Source organism: Apium graveolens, chromosome 4 (assembly GCF_009905375.1).
Source record: "Apium graveolens cultivar Ventura chromosome 4, ASM990537v1, whole genome shotgun sequence".
Classification (NCBI taxonomy): Eukaryota; Viridiplantae; Streptophyta; class Magnoliopsida; order Apiales; family Apiaceae; genus Apium; species Apium graveolens.
In genome coordinates, this window is record NC_133650.1 from 119,799,530 (window position 1) to 119,818,944 (window position 19,415).

Here is a 19,415-nt window from a genome sequence, read left to right on the forward strand (position 1 = left end):
TAGAACAGATTGCTTGAAAATGGTTTTCTGGGAACATGGATGAAAATCCCGAAGCAGCAGTTTAATGGCAATGGCTAGCTGCGGCCGTTTTTGGGATCATCTCCTTGCGCGACTTTCACTCCGACATTTTTATAAAATCGAAAAATTAACATTTTACCTCAAATTTTAAAGAGGGATTCATCACTGTATAGTAAACTATTGGATAAGTTTCATAATTTTAAACAATGTTTAAGAGCCTCAATTATACCCTCAAAGTCAGCACTAGGTAGCAGTTTGGCTTTCTCGACTACGTACACTAAAATGAACTTTTCTCCTAATCCGTAAATCATCTCGATACAATCTTTATATGGTTACAAACTAGAAAAAAATATCTTTATATTCATTTCCATTGGTTTTAAAAAATATATGTTGTACAGTCCAAAATTATGCTTCGAAATAGTCCTAAAGTCATACGAACATTATAACAGTTAAATGTGTAATGATTCCCGGTTTAACTACGTTAAATACATTTAAAAACAACTCAATCATCAATTCCACCATAAGTATTGCAAGTTCAGTTTATATGCTCTATGAAAACATGAGCAATACCAACCCATAACAATTTATCATTAATATATAACAATCCAAACTCCATTATTCAAGAATCATGTCTCATATGAGCATGTCTTGTAATTATGCTTAAAACTTAAAGAAATACAAGGGATAGATGATGTTTATACCTTTATTGAAGCTTATTAACACTAAATGAGGTCACAAGACCTTGGAAATAGCTTTTTTTTAGCTTTAGGAGTCTTAATCTTTCATGGAAAATCAAGAAAACAAAAAGTAATTTTCGGAGTTACTATTTATCCTCAACTTCAAATATTTTTACAAAATTAAAAATTTTATGGATGGGATTCAAATTTGGTACGTGTATTACCCATGATATGGAGGAGATTTGGTTAAAATTGGGTGATTTATGAATGATTATAACATGGGATTTGAATTTTTCTTTTCTTGGTGTTCTTGAAAATCAGCATTGTTTTCTTGGGAGATAGAGAGGTTGTTGGCTTGCTAGCTTGGTTGCTTCTTAAATAAGTGTTGGATTATTTGATATATCTAATATATATGTACATATCTTTATGAAATCTAGTAACTTGGTCATTTATTTCAAAGTCTAAATTACTAGCCAAATACTACAACCTACTTGCTTGCTTATTATTCACCATACTAGGTTACTATGCTATTTGATTGGTTACTATTTGATTTCCAATACTTGGTTATATTCTTATTATTTAGTTTGCATGGATTTTATGGTAAGTTGCATGGGCTTGATATATTTATTTATTTACTTACGTATTCGCTTGGCCGCTTATTCATTTTTGTGGTAAATCTTCGTAAGTGATTCGCGGTGTAAATCTTTTAATCGTAATTCTCATTTTTTGTCATACTTGAACTTGGGTTTTATTTGTAGGATTTTAAATCCTTGGTCTTAGTGAAATAATCATAAAATCAACTCGGAATCTTAAATTAAAAACTCGTATATGGTGTGGTCGCAAAAGTTTTTATTAAACCGCGAGGTTACTATTCATAAAGGTCTTTTACCGATATAAAAAATTCGGGTTTTTACAACCAAACTTGGGATTGTGGTATCCTAAGGGAACTAGATTTGAAGTTGTTGGATACACAGATGCAGATTTTGCTGGATGCAGGATTGACAAAAAGAGTACTAGTGGAAGCTGTCAATTTTTTGGTCAAATACTTGTATCTTGCTACAGTAAGAAACAACAATTTGTGTCAACTTCCACAGTTGATGCTGAATACATAGCTGCTGGAAATTGTTGTGCTCAAGTGCTTTGGATTAGAAATCAATTAATGGATTATGGCCTAGTGTTACACAAAATCCTAATTATGTGTAACAATACTAGTGCTATATCTATTGTTGATAATACAGTTAATTAATCTAGAACTAAGCACATTAATGTAAGGTACCATTTTATTAGAGAACATGCTGCAAATGGTACTATTGAGCTCATTTTTATTCCAACAGAAAAACAATTAGCTGACATTTTCACTAAACCTTTGGATGAAGCAACTTTCACTAGACTTGTTGGTAAAATTGGAATGTTAAATTCTTCATCCTAAAGGCAAGAACTCAACTAATATGTTGCAGCAGATTAATTTCTAATAAATAAAAAATTAATTTAATTGGAAATTAACTGGAATATGATTTATAAATATTTCTGAATTTTTTGTATATTTAATTTACAAAATTCAAAATTCAACTTGGAATTTTTCAAATTCTAAGAGAAACAGTCTAACTGTTAATTTACATTTTCAATATGTAAAATTAATATAAGACAAAACAGAAAAGAACAAAAGTATATAGGGAACTGAGTTCTCGATAAGTCTAAATGACTTCTCGACAAGTCATTTTGAGACTTCGCGATAAGACTTTTTCCTGACTTCTCGAAGGACTTCTCGACAAGCCTCATTATGACTTCTCGGTAAGTCTTGTAAAGATCTCGACATATGTTGATTCATAGAGTTCTCTACAAGTATACATTTTAGACTTCTCGATAACTTAGAACTGAAATAATTTAATTTAATAAATTATTTTAGTAAAATAATTTTGATATAAAATCATTCTAATTTTATTCTGATTTATTCAAATAAAAATTGGAATCATTCAGTCCATTTAGGATAAACTGGATATTTATTTGACATCTCGATAAGTCACTATCTAGTTCTCGATAAAAGTCAGGAAAGTGACATATCGATATGTATCTATTCTTTCACGTGACTTCTCGATAAGCAAATCCCAAACGCTTATTCCTACTTCTCGACAACTCACTTACCTTTTTCTATAAATACCCAGACATCTCGACATAACTCAATTGACCTAGTTTTTGCCAACCTTAACCGCTCTATCTCATTTCGAGTTCTTTCTCTCTCAAATTTCTTACCCACTGAAATTTAAACACTTTCAATGGCTTCAAACACTGTTAGAGCTATTATCCCTAAGGACGATACCAACTACCTAGCTTTAAAAGATGCTAACCAAGCTCCTGACAGTTTCAAGAGCTTTGTTAAGTTTGTGTCTGAGACTTACTTTGCAGGTGCTTTGATTGCTAATCCTATTCTGTACAAGGATGTTCTCATTGACTAATAGAATTTAACTAAGGTTAGGATAGCTGTGCATGAGACTCAAGCTGTATCTTTGGTTGTAAACTGCTCAATCCAAGGCCAATAAGTGGAATTTGATGAAAATGATGTCAACAAGGGCATTGGGAATCCCTACTAACAGTATGGTGGAGGTACCAACTCAACAGGAGTGTTTGGAATATGTGTATTAGTTTGATGATAAGTTCAGCAAAACACTTAAGTAGAAATCTAGTGTTTGTAGCCTCAACGGATAAGACCATCTTGGCTATCCGTTGAAGGAGTAGCCTTACTTAGCAATAAGTTTGGTATTGTAGCACATCTCACTCTCTGGTTTCAAGCTGTAATTCTTAGATGTTGTTAGGAGATAATCAGTCATGTTGACTACTAATGGATGTACAAGTAGGAGGGCTAATTGTAAATATTTCATGCCTTGTAATTTTGTATAAGTGAAGAAGTGTCAACGGATATTGAAGACCTTCAACGGATAAGAAACTAAGCTTCAACGGATGTCTCTAACGCTTCAACGGATAATATCCATCAAAGGATAAGTGCTTCAACGGATAAAGCTTCAACTGCTAGAGCATCAACGGATAAAGCCATCAACGGATGAAAGCTTCAACGGATGCACGGCTAGAGCATCAACGGATAAAGCCATCAACAGATGAAAGCTTCAACGGATGCTCAGTCTCATAGCAGTTGATAGTGACAGTTAACAAAGCTGACAGAGGCACATGGATTGACAGAGATGTGGTAGCCTATTTCAGGAACAGCAGAAAAAGCAGCCGTTTTTAGTCTGGTTCAAAATGGAAAGTCAACAGATAATTCCATATTACACTGGATAAAAATGGAACAGAAACAAGTGGAGAACTATTGTCTTATTGTACTTTATCTTTGTCTTCACTTGTAAACTTGGTGTTATATAAACCAAGTAGTAGCTAGTAATTAGATGTGAATTTTTCCCTGAGCTGTTTAGAAATATCAAGAGAGAAAATCATCTAGTTTGTACTAGGAAGCAGCTGTGATTTAGTTTTGAATCACAGATTTTCTGAAATAACACATCTCTGGTGGAACAACAAATCCACCAGAAAAGTTTTTAAGTTCTTTGTGTTCATTACATTTGTGTTTGAATATATATCTGTCTGCATCAGCTCCAAGCAATTCACACACATTTGATCACTCAAACACTTAGTCTTACAAACTGCTCAAAACTTGAAAAAGTTTTGAGATTTACATTCAACCCCCCTTCTGTAAATCTCATTGTTAGTCCACTGGGAATAACAATTGGTATCAGAGCAAACTCTTAACATACAAAGAGTTTAAAGATCTATTCTGCTAACATCATGAGTAAGAAGGATATTGGTGCAAAGATTCCAATCCTGGAAAGAGATAACTATCATCACTGGAAGGTGAAGATGCATTTACATCTTCTCTCTCAAGATGAAAGCTACATCAACTGCATTGAGAATGGTCCTCACATCCCTCACAAGGTGGCCACAGCTGCTACTGCTACAGTTGCTGTTGGACAGTCTATTCCCAAGCCAAAGGCAGAATGGACTGTTGAAGATATTGAAGAGGTCCACAAGGACAAGAAAGCCATGAACATTTTGTTTAATGGCCTGGATCAAGATATGTTTGACAATGTCATCAATAGCCAAACTGCTAAGGAAATTTGGGATACTGTGCAGCTTATCTGTGAAGGCACTGAGCAAGTTAGAGAAAACAAAATGCAGCTTCTCATTCAACAATATGAATATTTTCATTTTGAAGAAGGAGAATCATTGAATGATACATTCAACAGATTTCAAAAACTATTGAATGGATTAAAGCTGTATGGGAGAGTGTACCAAGTCAAGGACTCCAATTTAAAATTTCTAAGGTCTCTACCAAAGGAATGGAAGCCTATGACTGTTTCTCTAAGAAATTCTCAAGATTATAAGGACTTCACACTTGAAAGATTATATGGAATATTGAAGACTTATGAACTTGAGATGGAGCAAGATGAGCTGTTGGAAAAGGGAAAGAGAAAAGGAGGATCAGTTGCACTTGTAGCTGACAGTGAAAAAGTTGAAGCCAGAAATGAGGAAAAGACAATGCCAAGTCTCAAAATTGGCACAAGCAAATCAGAATCAAGCAAGGGTAAAGAGCAAGTTGTTGAGGATGAAGACAATTCGAGTTAGGATGAATCTGATGATATTGATGAATATCTGGCCTTTCTGTCCAGGAGGTTTGCAAAGATGAAGTTCAGGAAAAACACAAAGTTCACTAAGCCAAACAAAAACATGGTGGACAAATCAAAGTTCAAATGTTACAACTGTGGCATTAGTGGACACTTTGCAAGTGAGTGTAGGAAGCCAAATTCTGAGAAAAAGAAATTTGAGCAAGTTGATTACAATAGGAAGTATTTTGATTTGCTCAAACAAAAGGAAAGAGCTTTTCTCACTCAAGATGATTGGGCAGCAGATGGGGTAAATGAAGATGATGATGTGGAATATGTCAACCTAGCCCTGATGGCTAATTCTGATGAAAATGAAACTAGTTCATCAAGCAACCAGGTAATTACTACTGATCTCTCTCAGCTTTCTAAACATGAATGCAATGAAGCCATAAATGATATGTCCAATGAATTATATCATTTGCGTGTTTCTCTTAAATCACTAGCTAAAGAAAACACCAGGATCAAAGAAAATAATGTGTTTTTAAGTGATAGGAATGCTGTGTTAGAGAGTCAGGTAATTAAGCTTGAAAAGATTAAACTTAAATGCTTGACTGTTGAGAGTGAACTAGAAGAAGCTGTTAAGAAAGTAGAAATTCTTTCTAAACAGTTAGAAAGTGAGCAAGAGGTAATCAAGGCCTGGAAAACATCTAGGGATGTTGGTGTTCAAATTGCCAAGGTTCAGGGAATTGAATCATTCTGTGAGGATGCCTGGAAGAAAAACAAAAAGAAGTTAGAATTAATTGATGGATTGTCAACGGATGTGGAATCAACGGATGATGAAAGTTATCCGTTGAAGGAAGAAAAGGAGCATCCGTTGAAGGCTCATCAATTAAAACAGGCAAGTTCTTTTAAAAATAAAAAGAATGATTCAATTCTCAAGAACTTTGTCAAAGAAGGAGCTAGCACATCCAGAGATGTCAGTAAGGTGAATATAGGACACATGACTTTAGATCAGTTGAAAGATAGGCTTAAGTTGGTTGAGGATAAGAAGGAAACTAAAAGAAAATCTAAAAGAAATGGGAAGGTAGGGATTAATAAACATAACAATTACACGCCTGATAGGTATGCTCCTAGAAAAAGCTGTGTACATTGTAAAAGTGTTAATCACCTATCTGATAATTGCAAATCTGTTAAAAATGCTCCCATGCCTTCAAATCCCTCCATGCCTAATATGTCTATGTCACCTCTGCATGCTATGCCTGTTATGTCTCACCAGAATCCCCATGCACATTTTGCAAACATGCCATACATTAACAATCCTTACTTTACTGCATTTAGTATGCCTCAAATGCCATACAATATGCCTATGTGGAATAACATGTTTGCACAACCTATGCCTTATCAAATTCAATCAAATGTGTTAAATGATTCTGTGACTAACCCTACACTTCAACCAACTACATCTGAGACCAAGGTTGACCCAAAGTTACCTAAGTCAAAAGATGCAGGAGGAATGAAGTCTAGGAAAAAGATTAACAAGGCTGGACCCAAGGACACTTGGGTACCAAAATCAACTTGATTGATTTTGTTGTGTGCAGGGACAAAGAAGGAATCTATGGTACTTGGACAGTGGTTGTTTAAGACACATAACAGGAGATTTCACCCTGCTCACAGAGTTTAAGGAGAGAGCTGGCCCTAGCATAACCTTTGGAGATGACAGCAAAGGATTCACTATGGGATATGGCTTGATTTCAAAAGAAAATGTCATCATTGATGAAGTTGCATTGGTTGATGGTCTCAAACACAATTTATTGAGCATCAGTCAACTATGTGACAGAGGGAATACTGTTTCCTTCAATTCTAAGCCTGTATTGTCACAAGTAAAAAGGACAATAAAGTGGTTCTAACTGGAGTTAGAAAAGGGAATGTGTACTTAGCTGATTTCAACTCTACAGATGCAGAATCCATTACTTGTCTTCTCAGCAAAGCAAGTCCAGTTGAAAGTTGGCTATGGCACAAGAAGCTGTCCCATTTGAATTTCAAGACAATGAATGAACTAGTCAAAAAGGACTTAGTTAGAGGAATGCCTCTAGTGGAATTCACAAGGGATGGACTGTGTGATGCTTGTCAAAAAGGAAAGCAAAAGAAAGTATCATTCAGTAAGAAGCTTGAATCTGCAATTGATGAACCACTGCAACTTCTACACATGGATCTTTTTGGACCAGTCAATGTATTGTCAATTTCAAGGAAAAGATACTGCCTAGTGATTGTAGATGATTTCTCAAAGTTTTCATGGGTTTATTTTCTTAGATCAAAGGATGAAGCTAGTGAAATCATCCTCAATCATATCAAGCAAGTCAACAATCATCCTGATTTCAAAGTAAGGAATATTAGGAGTGATAATGAAACTGAGTTCAAGAATTCAACCATGAAGATGTTCTGTGAAGAAAATGGGATCATGCATGAGTTCTCAGCTCCAAGAACTCCACAACAAAATGGTGTGGTGGAAAGGAAGAACAGATCACTAATTGAAGCTGCAAGGACAATGCTTGAGGAGTCAAAACTCCCAACTTATTTTTGGGCTGAGGCTGTTAACTGTGCATGTTACACTCAGAATATTTCTCTAATCAATCAAGCAAAATGCATGACTCCCTATCAATTATTCAAGAGAAGAAAACCAACTTTAAACTTTCTACATGTCTTTGGTTGCAAATGTTACATCTTAAGGAATCAATCTGATCACAAAGGAAAGTTTGATGCAAAGGCTGATGAAGGAATATTTGTTGGTTATTCTGCTGGAAAATCATATAGGGTCTACAATCTAAGAACCAACATTGTCATGGAATCTGTACATGTTGTGTTTGATGATAAAAAGATTAATGGACTAACAGATGAGGGACATCATGAAGGACTCAAATTTGACAATATTGAGATATATTGTGATGATAGTGAAGATGAGAATGATGAAGAAGGCATCTCAAGAAGAAACCAGAGTCTGCCTTTGGATAATGCACAAAATGCTGCATCCATTGAAAGTCATAATTCAGCTTCCGTTGAAAGAAGCAATACAGCATCCGTTGAAAGACAAAGTGCATCATCCGTTGAAGTTCATAACGAATCATCCGTTGATCACAGTCTGTCAACGGATAATCAATTCACCTCATCAGTTGATAGAACTCCCAATTCCTTTCAAAGGATCAGCAACTCAGGGGGAGTTTCAACAAATCAACATTCTATCTCACATCATGACAATACTGAGGCAACCTCATCAAGGGCTAATCTACCACCTCAAAGGAAATGGACCAAGAATCACCCTTTTGAACTGATCATTGGTGATGCTAGATCTAAAGTACAAACTAGAAGGGCTACTCAAGATGAATGTCTGTATAGTAGCTTTCTATCACAGGAGGAACTTAAGCGAGTGGAAGAAGCTCTTTTGGATCCAGATTGGATTTTAGCAATGCAAGAGGAGCTAAACCAATTTGAGAGGAACAAAGTATGGAAGCTGGTACCCAAGCCAAAGAACAAGAGTTCTATTGACACAAAATGGGTATTCAGAAACAAGATAGATGAAAATGGCATTGTCATAAGGAATAAAGCCAGATTGGTTGCCAAAGGCTATTCTCAACAAGAGGGAATAGATTTTGAGGTAACATTTGCTCTAGTTGCAAGACTTGAAGCCATCAGAATCTTTCTAGCCTATGCAGCTAATGCCAATTTCAAAGTCTATCAGATGGATGTCAAGAGTGCATTTCTAAATGGGGAATTGGAGGAAGAGGTTTATGTAAGCCAACCTCCAGGTTTTGAAGATCCAAATTTTCCAGACCATGTGTATTATTTGTTGAAAGCACTCTATGGACTAAAGCAAGCACCTAGAGCCTGCTATGAGACTTTATCAAAGTTCCTTCTAGATAATCACTTCACAAGAGGTACTGTTGACAAAACTCTCTTCTTTAGAAATGTTAATGGCTCTAAGATACTTGTACAAATTTATGTAGATGATATTATATTTGGATCTACAGATGATAAACTTTGTAAAAAGTTTGCTAAATTAATGCAAAGTAAATATGAAATGAGCATGATGGGAAAACTAACTTACTTTCTTGGTTTACAAGTTAAACAAGTTAGTGGTGGAATTTTCATTAGTCAAACTAAATATATTTATGATCTTTTAAAGAAGTTTGACTTAATGGATTGTTCACCTGCAAAAACTCCCATGGCCACTGCCACCAAGCTTGAATTAAACAAGGCTGAAAAGTCTGTGGATATTACAAGTTATAGAGGCATGGTTGGCTCACTTTTATATTTAACTGCCAGTAGACCTGATATTATGTTTTCTACATGTCTCTGTGCTAGATTTCAAGCTGACCCTAAAGAATCTCACTTAGTGGCTATTAAAAGAATTTTTAGATATCTCAAGGGGACTCCAAATCTAGGAATTTGGTACCCTAGAGAGTCTGGTTTTGATCTAATTGGCTACTCAGATGCAGATTATGCAGGTTGCAAAATAGACAGGAAAAGCACAACAGGCACCTGTCAATTTCTAGGAAACAAGCTTGTATCATGGTTCAGCAAGAAGCAGAATTCTGTTTCCACATCAACAGCTGAAGCTGAATACATTGCAGCTGGTAGTTGCTGTGCACAAATACTGTGGATGAGGAACCAGTTATTTGACTATGGTATAACTGTTGACAAAATTCCAATATTTTGTGACAACACAAGTGCCATTGCCATTACTGAAAATCCAGTGCAGCACTCAAGAACCAAGCACATTGATATCAAGTACCACTTCATTAGGGAACATATGATGAAAGGTACAGTGGAACTTCATTTTGTTCCAAGTGAAAAGCAGATTGCAGACATATTTACCAAGCCACTTGATGAATCAACATTCACAAGATTAGTAAGTGAGTTAGGTATGCTTAACTATTCATAATCTATGTCATCTATGTAATCTGTCTTGTAGCCTGAAATGAATTTGCTGCAAGAACAAAGTCGGCTTTAATCAAGACTTATCCTATCAACGGATATTCCCTATCCGTTGAAAGCCAAAATTGTTCTATCAACGAATATTCATTATCCGTTGAAAGACAAATACATTTCTGGTAATTTTATCCTTCAACGGATAAAATAGTGTTGTTCATCAACAGATAACTATTTACCTTATCCGTTGATGTGTCACGTTAGTGAGTCACAGCCGTTGATTCTTTTACTCAACCGTTGATACAGATATACATTGTTGTATGTATTTGTATTTACGGTAGTTTTCAGAATTTCTACAGTTTCATTTATTCCTGAACGGCTATCACTTACTTAAAAGTATCATTTAATTATTTTATTTGTGTTTTAATTCAAGAAAGTATAAAAGCCCAATTGAATTCTTATTTTCACTTTACGCTTTCTTGCAATTATCATTCTCTTTCTCTCTCAATTCTCAAGTTTTTCTCTGCAACCTCTACTCACAACAATGGCACCAGTAGTCAAAATTATGTCTCAAACAAGATTTGTTTATGAAAAGAATAATTTCATAGTCTTGGTTGAAAAGAATGAAGCCCATTCTGATTATCACAAGATGATGGACTTCATCAAGAACTGCAAACTGAGCTATACAATGCTGGAAGCCCCAACCATCTACTGTGAAGTGATTGAGGAGATTTGGACAACTGCAGAGTTCAACTCCACAGATATGACTATTGCCTTTTCTCTCAAAGGTAAGGACTATTGCATTAATTGTGATAATTTACAATCTTGCTTTAAGTTGCCTGAGAATAATGCCATGACACCACACATTGATAAAGATGTCTCTACTATGCTAGATTCCATAGGCTATGCTTTTGATTCTGCTAGTTTAGGTAGTATTAGAAGGAAAGGCCTTAGGAAAGAATGGAGTTTTCTTGGAGATGCCTTTATTAAGGTTTTCTCTAGGAAGATTAGCAATTTTGATGCTATCACTTCATCTCTTGTTAATATGCTCTATATGCTAGTTTCTGATAGGTACTTTAATTTTAGCAACTGTGTTATGCTAGAATTAGGTTCCAGATTAGGTAACAAAGCTAATAGACCACATAACATCTACTTTGCTAGATTCTTTATGTTATTGGCTAACCATGTTGCTGAAGGTTTGGTTATATCCAATGAGAATAATAAACTCAAATGCTGGGCACAAGAGAAAAGGGTCCTTACAGACCTTTTGAGAATGAACCTCAACAGCAAGGTGCCATTGGTATACTTGCCAATCATGAATGCACCACAGGTAAGTGAGGTAAATGTTTCTATAACTCCTACTATTTCCAACCCCAATATTTCTTTGCCTTCTAGTGTGGCTATGGAACCTGTGTCATTGTCCAAACAGGCTCCTACCAAAGCCACCAAATCTAAAATTTCCAAAGTCAAGTCAAAGAAACCTACCTCTGTTGTCTTTCAAAAGACAACAGTTGTAACAACTACCATAAACCCTGAAGGGAGTGAACAGGGTGTGAGTGGTGAGGGGAGGGGTGAACATCAAAAAGCCCCCCAGGATAAGGTGGGAGAGGTGAGTGGTACCCAAACCAGCCAAGCCACAGTCTCTCAAAAGACTGTAGTGGTTCAAAAGGAGTCCAGCACATCCCTAGAAAAGAGGGAGGGACACTGAAGCTACACATTCACCAATTCAAGCCTTTTCAAGGAAGAAGAAGGCCAAAACCCTAGTTTCCACACAAGGGACACACACAGCACAGATACATCCACCAGTATATGTGCCTTCTCAAATTCAGCTTGATGTGATTCCAGCAAATGTGGAATCACAGCCCCATTCTCTCAATATAGAAACACACCATTCCTCAAACTCTCCAACACCCTCTCTGGATGTGGATATGATATTCACATCAATTCCTGATTCTCCCTCATTAAAACTCAGGGAGGAGCCCCACTCAAAACCTGGTGATCATCATCTTTTAGATGATTTGTTGGATCATCAGCCAATTCTTTCAGATGTAGTTGCAGAATCTGTGTCACCACACTTAAAATCAATCCAGACAGATTCAACAATTATATCACTTTCTATCTCTACATCATTTCCTTCTTCAACGGATATCTCTCATCCGTTGAAAAGTGGTTGTTCTTCAACGGATAAGCTTAACAGCAGTTATCCGTTGATACCATCAGTTTCTACTTCAACGGATACTCCCTATCCGTTGATGGCCTCTACACACTTAACAGAAACAACTCCAACTGTAGAGGACATGGCAACTGTACAATCACTTTTAGGCTTGAGGGAAGGGAATGATTTTTTGAGTGAGAGGCTGGGTTGCTCCCAGGCAAAAGGAGAGGTTGAGAGTCACCAAATACATGCTATTTCTTCCAGCATGGCAAAAGTAAGTGAGAGGAGTGCCACCTTAGAAGGTGAAGGTGAGGGTGTGAGGGTGTGTGTGAGCCAGGGGGAGCCCCTGATGCAAGAAAAGAGAGAAATTGAGAGAAAGGCAGGTACAGAAGCTATAAGGGTGGATCCAGCCATTGCTAGTGAGTTAATGAAAGTGGATGATGCAGATAAGGAAAGACAATTTCAGCAACATTACAAAGCTGTCATTGATAACATTTCCTTGGATGCTGACACTTTTACTCACCCTGTTTCAGCCTATCAATTATTGGCTGCACAGGGCAATGTGGAGGCAGAACAGACACTACACATTGTACACACTTCAGAATCTCTTCTCAGAGACAAAGCTGCTGTCAACAGGCTTCCTTCTCAAGCTGGTGAGCCATCTGAAGAATTTGGAGTAAATTCTAATGATGATGACTCTAATTCTTTGAATGAGAGCATGAACTTAGGGGGAGTAGCAGGCCCAAGTTCTGTTCCTAATCTTCCTGCATGGGCATGGGCAAAACCATCAACACCAGGAGAGTTTGGTGTCACTTTGGTCAAACAAGTCATGACAATTCAGCATGCCATTCAGGAGACTCAGGATGCTGGTACCAAGGCAATTCTTCAAGCTCATCTGGAATCTCTGCATCTCTTGCAGTTGCAGCATTACCAGCAAAATCTAAGTGTGGATGAGCTCAAGCTGGACATTACTGATCCGAAATCCTACAATGCTGAGAAATTGGATTCAGTTATACCCTATGGTACTATGCAAGATTTGTTAGGGAGACTGAGGAAGGCATCTGATGCTGACAAGAGGCTGGCCAGATTGGAAGATAGGGTTCAAATCATTGAAGACTCTATGGTCACCATTCTTCAGAATCAACAAACTCAAACAAATCTACTCATGCAGCTGGCACAAGCACAAGGCTTGACCCCTACCCTTGATGATAACAAAAAGGGGGAGAATAAAGGGGAAGGGGAAGGAGAGCCATCTACAACAGTTCAGATTTCTCAAGTGCTAGTTCCTGTCATCATAACTTCTCCACCAATTCAAGTCAAAGGAAAGCTAGATGGAATTGATCTAATCCAGATAGCAGCAGCTGAATTGCAAGTCAAAGAGCAAAGGAAGAAGATTGATGAAAAGATGCAACTAATATTTGGTTCTACAACTTCTCAATCGCAATCTGTGAAGCATAGCACAAAAGTGGAATCAATTATTATGGAACTCAAGCCAGTAGGGAGGTATAAGGATGGAGAAACTTCTTCCAAAGATCTGCAACCTATGGTTCTCAAGCCCAACAACAGATCCAATAAGGACTCTACAAAGAATCCTCTAAAAGAGGTGGATTTTCCTCTTCCAAAAGCTGATGAGGACAAGCTTTTAGGTAGAAGTATTGCATATCTCAAAGAGACCATGGATGAGGCTGTAAGGAGAAACATGGCTATTATCTTCAGAGAGGGAAAGAGCATATGTGTGATGCAAGGACATCCCAAATTCTCAATAGCCAAGAGGGAAGAAACCAAAAAGTTGAAGGAAGAAGCCAAACAGCTAAAGGCTGACAAAAGAGCACAAGCAAAGCTTGAAAAACAGCTAAAGTCAAGTCAGGCTGAAGAACAGAGAGAAATTGAAGACAAAGGTGAAGATGAAGCTATGGGGGACATGGTTGGTACTGAGATGGAGGAAAGAAGTAAGGAAGAATGGCAGAAAGGGAAAAGAAAGAAGGTCAATGCAAAGAGAAAGAAGGTAGATAAGATTGAAGAAACTCAATCAATATCCAAACCACTACCCTCTATTCCTGAACCCATTGTACCTGACCCCTTCATGAACATTCATGGTGAAACAATCATTCCCAAGAAGGAACCAATTGATTGGGACACCATCAAATTGCCCACCTTTCTAACCTCTTCTCCACCATCAAAGAAGCAGAAAAGAAGAATCAAATCAACACCCTCTAAAGCCTCAATCAAATTCACACAGAAGCCTAAGCCTAAACCTCAAACCTCTAAAGATGATTATGTTCACATCTGTGACATAAAAGAATTTTCAGACATTGAACTCTATCTGGATGAGCTGGAGGATGTAAGGGGAAGCTGCCTACAGACAGCTACCAGAAAGACTAGTGTTCAAATAAAAAGGAGCTGGGGAAAGAATATGGCCTCTTCACAGAATTCTGAATGAAGGCTACTCTACCTTGATTAGAGTCTACTCAGCCATACATAAGGATTCTGGCTTTACCAGAACTGCCAGGACTGAGATTCTCAACAAGATTGCCAACATAAGGAAAACTTGGAGGGAGCCCAATGCCTTGCCTAGAACTTTACTCATTCAAGAGAGAGGTATTACAATTCACAAATCACCTCATTGGTTGATGGAGTTCAGAGACAACAAAGGAGTCAGAAGATTTTTCAGAATTGAAGATCAGCTAAAGATTGCCAGTAATGAAACTCTCAAGGATATGCAATCTAAGTTAGATATCAATGAAGAAGATGAAGTTGAATTCTACAAACAACTTCAACTTCAAATAGAGGAGAATGACAGGAGGCTAGGAAAGAAAACCAGGGATCAAAGGAAAAGAAAGTAATTTGCTCAGGCGAAAGGAGCACCCTTGGAAACAATGTATTTCTTCAATTTCATCTCAGCATATACACTTTTGTAGCACTTTTGAATTTCTGCTTTGTTACAGTTTATATATTTGTTAAGTGTTTTGTTATCATCAAGCTAAACCCAAATTTATGCCTACAGTTCTAGTAGACATAAATAGGGGAGATTGTTTGGAATATGTGTATTAGTTTGATGATAAGTTCAGCAAAACACTTAAGTAGAAATCTAGTGTTTGTAGCCTCAACGGATAAGACCATCTTGGCTATCCGTTGAAGGAGTAGCCTTACTTAACAATAAGTTTGGTATTATAGCACATCTCACTCTCTGGTTTCAAGCTGTAATTCTTAGATGTTGTTAGGAGATAATCAGTCATGTTGACTACTAATGGATGTACAAGTAGGAGGGCTAATTGTAAATATTTCATGCCTTGTAATTTTGTATAAGTAAAGAAGTGTCAACGGATATTGAAGACCTTCAACGGATAAGAAACTAAGCTTCAACGGATGTCTCTAACGCTTCAACGGATAATATCCATCAAAGTATAAGTGCTTCAACGGATAAAGCTTCAACTGCTAGAGCATCAACGGATAAATCCATCAACGGATGAAAGCTTCAACGGATGCACTGCTAGAGCATCAACGGATAAAGCCATCAACGGATGAAAGCTTCAACGGATGCTCAGTCTCATAGCAGTTGATAGTGACAGTTAACAAAGCTGACAGAGGCACATGGATTGACAGAGATGTGGTAGCCTATTTCAGGAACAGCAGAAAAAGCAGCCGTTTTTAGTCTGGTTCAAAATGGAAAGTCAACAGATAATTCCATATTACACTGGATAAAAATGGAACAGAAACAAGTGGAGAACTATTGTCTTATTGTACTTTATCTTTGTCTTCACTTGTAAACTTGGTGTTATATAAACCAAGTAGTAGCTAGTAATTAGATGTGAATTTTTCCCTGACCTGTTTAGAAATATCAAGAGAGAAAATCATCTAGTTTGTACTAGGAAGCAGCTGTGATTTAGTTTTAAATCACAGATTTTCTGAAATAACACATCTCTGGTGGAACAACAAATCCACCAGAAAAGTTTTTAAGTTCTTTGTGTTCATTACATTTGTGTTTGAATATATATCTGTCTGCATCAGCTCCAAGCAATTCACACACATTTGATCACTCAAACACTTAGTCTTACAAACTGCTCAAAACTTGAAAAAGTTTTGAGATTTACATTCAACCCCCCTTCTGTAAATCTCATTGTTAGTCCACTGGGAATAACAAGGAGTTAGCTGAATTTATGGACTTCATAAATTACAGTGAGATCAACCTTGCTTGAACAAGAAGCATCTAAGGAGGGAATGGTCATTCTTGTTTTACTCAATAGTGATAGCCTTCATCTGTAGGAAGACTAGGTATGACAATATATTCAGTGTGGTTCAAAATATTTTGTTCTCCATGGCTCACAACAGGCACATTAATGTGGGGCTATTGATCATGAAAGAACTCAGCACAAGACTCATAATGCCTTTGGCCACAATAGGTATGGAAATTTTCTTTCCTAGGTTTATTATATATACTTTAAATCATAAAGTTACAGACATACATTTACTTCATGGTATTGATAAGACTAAAAAAGGAAATTGTAAACAGGTGTCCAAAATATTATTTGGTTCACTTATTACAAAGAATAAGATACCAGTAGGTATGAGAATCACTGACTTTATGTTAGAAAGATTCAGGACCTACCCATACCCTATGCCTGGCATGAGGTCTAATGTTATATCTAGTACAGTTATGGCTCCTATACCTGTGAATGTACAAACACGGGAACACCAACAGGGGCCTTCCACAACTGAGACCTTTTCTTCATTACCACTAGAAGCTAGGAAACCAACCACTTCATTCTCTCTACAGGGTGGAGTGAGTAATAAAAAGAGAAAACATGCACCCTTAAAATGAGAGTGGTGAGGACCAAATCCAACTAGAGTCTTCCCTGGTCAAAAAGCCAAAGATGATTAAGAAAACTGAGCTGACCACTCATGGAGCTACCTCTGTATCCTCCCAAAAGGATGTAGTTGTAAAAGAGGGAATTAAACAGACTCTAGAAGCATCCTCTCAACAGGGTGTCTCTATTGAACAAAGCATTCTCCCTAGTGTAATCCATAAAGAGTCTGCACCCCAACTTGAGCACTCTCAAGTTGATAAAAGAAGAAATAAGGTTGGCACTAACACTGAGAGCACATCACTTGAAGCTCCCTCATCCATTCAGGGGAGCTGCCAACACTCTATGCTAACATTACTAATCTCATATCTCAAATTTTTCTTCATATAATGGAACACTTGAATCCACTTCTCAAGTGTTGTCAAAATCAAGTGACACGGTTCAAGAGACTGTGATCACCACCCAGGAACCACATTTAGGTGGTGAGAGGCTCTTAGCCGGGGTAGACCTCGATGACACTATCAAAACCACAGGGATTTCATCAGTTTTAACTGAAGACCTTGTGGATGTTTCTCAAGCACCTTCATGTGCTAAACAATATTCACATATTGATAGGTTGGAGGATAGTACTCTTGACGGGGAGCTATCTAAATCCTCTCCAATTCAATTGGAAGTTCCTCAAGTAGGGACAACTCCCCTCAAAACCCTAGATGAAATTGCTCTATCAAATAAAGCTGGGAATAAAATTGCCAATGATCCAACTATTGGGGAGGCAAGATAGCACATTCAAGTGTCGGTTTTTTGCAAGAAGAACAGGGTTTTGAGGCCATGGTACATGATAGTAACCTGGTCAAATCCCCTTCAATTCAAATAGAGGTTCCCATTATTGGTGAACAACACACTATCACAACCACAGTTCCAGCTGTGAGTTTAATTGTGACTCCAGTCACAGGGTTACCTACTACCTCCATACCCTCCATCTCAAACCAAACAGACATCCCATCCACCTCAAACACTACACCACAACCTTCACACCTTCTATCTCAATGGATGTAGGATGCTCAAGCCCAACTTACTATAATTAATGATCTTTGGGTTGAGCAACTTGCAGGCCTATTTAATATCTCCTAACAACTCCTTACAACATATATGTCAAACCAAGACTATCAATAAATACTATTCTCATATAAGGAGGATGTTGAAGAGCAGCAGGAGAAAATTACAGATGAAGCAGATGGTAATGTGGATGCATAGCTCTCAAAGGATTTCACAACAACTATAGAGGAGGCCTTAGCAAAATTCAGAGAAAAAAATATCACCATTTTGGGTAGTAATGTTAAGGTTCTCACTCCTCGGGAAGTGTATGATGCTCTGACAGAGGTGTATAAAGCACAATTGAAGGCCTTTCATCATATTGGAAGAGCCATGGAAAGCACTCCGGTCAAGCATCAAACTGAAATGAAGAAGTTGGTAAATGACAGGATTGATGAGCTGATGCCAACATTTTAAGAAATCAAGACCAAGTTCAACAAATTCTCACACAAACTTCAAGCCCTCTCTCTCATTACTGTAGAAGAGAATATGTCCAAGCTAAGTAAATCTTTCATAGCTCTACATGAAGTAATCCAGAAGCAAATCACTTAACATAATGATTAAAAGGTCAAGCTGGATCAACTTTACAAAGCTAGGTTTGAACCTTCAGCCTTGGTCATAGAGGAGGTGAAGAATGTTGTGCAGAATTCTGTTGGTCCTTTGACAGCTAAAGCACATAACAACCCTTGTCTACATCAACACCCCTATAAATCCAAAAAAAGCAAGCTCAAATCTCATCACTACAGTCTTCTAATGCTTCTTTGACAAATCAAGTTTCTCAGTTGATAGCTTTGGTGCAGAGTGAATGGAAAGAAATAAAGTCCTTAGTAGACTCCCACAAACACCTACAAATGCAAGTTTCTGTCTCTCTGGGAGCTATTATGGGGGCTTTAAACATTCCTCTTCATGCATTTCCAGAAGCAGTTAGGCCTGAAATTCCTACTCCTCTAATCTTGCTTGCTACCAAGACTAAAGGGGAGATAGAAGCCAGACTGCTAAAATCATCATCCAGCCAAATCACAGTTCAAACAAGTCAAGTTGATGTTAGGAAAGAAAGACTACAGAAAGCAGCTGAGGGACCCTGTTTGGACAAAGAGTTTGATGAATTGCTCAGGGCTCTCAGAGTTTCTCTAACCAACAACTT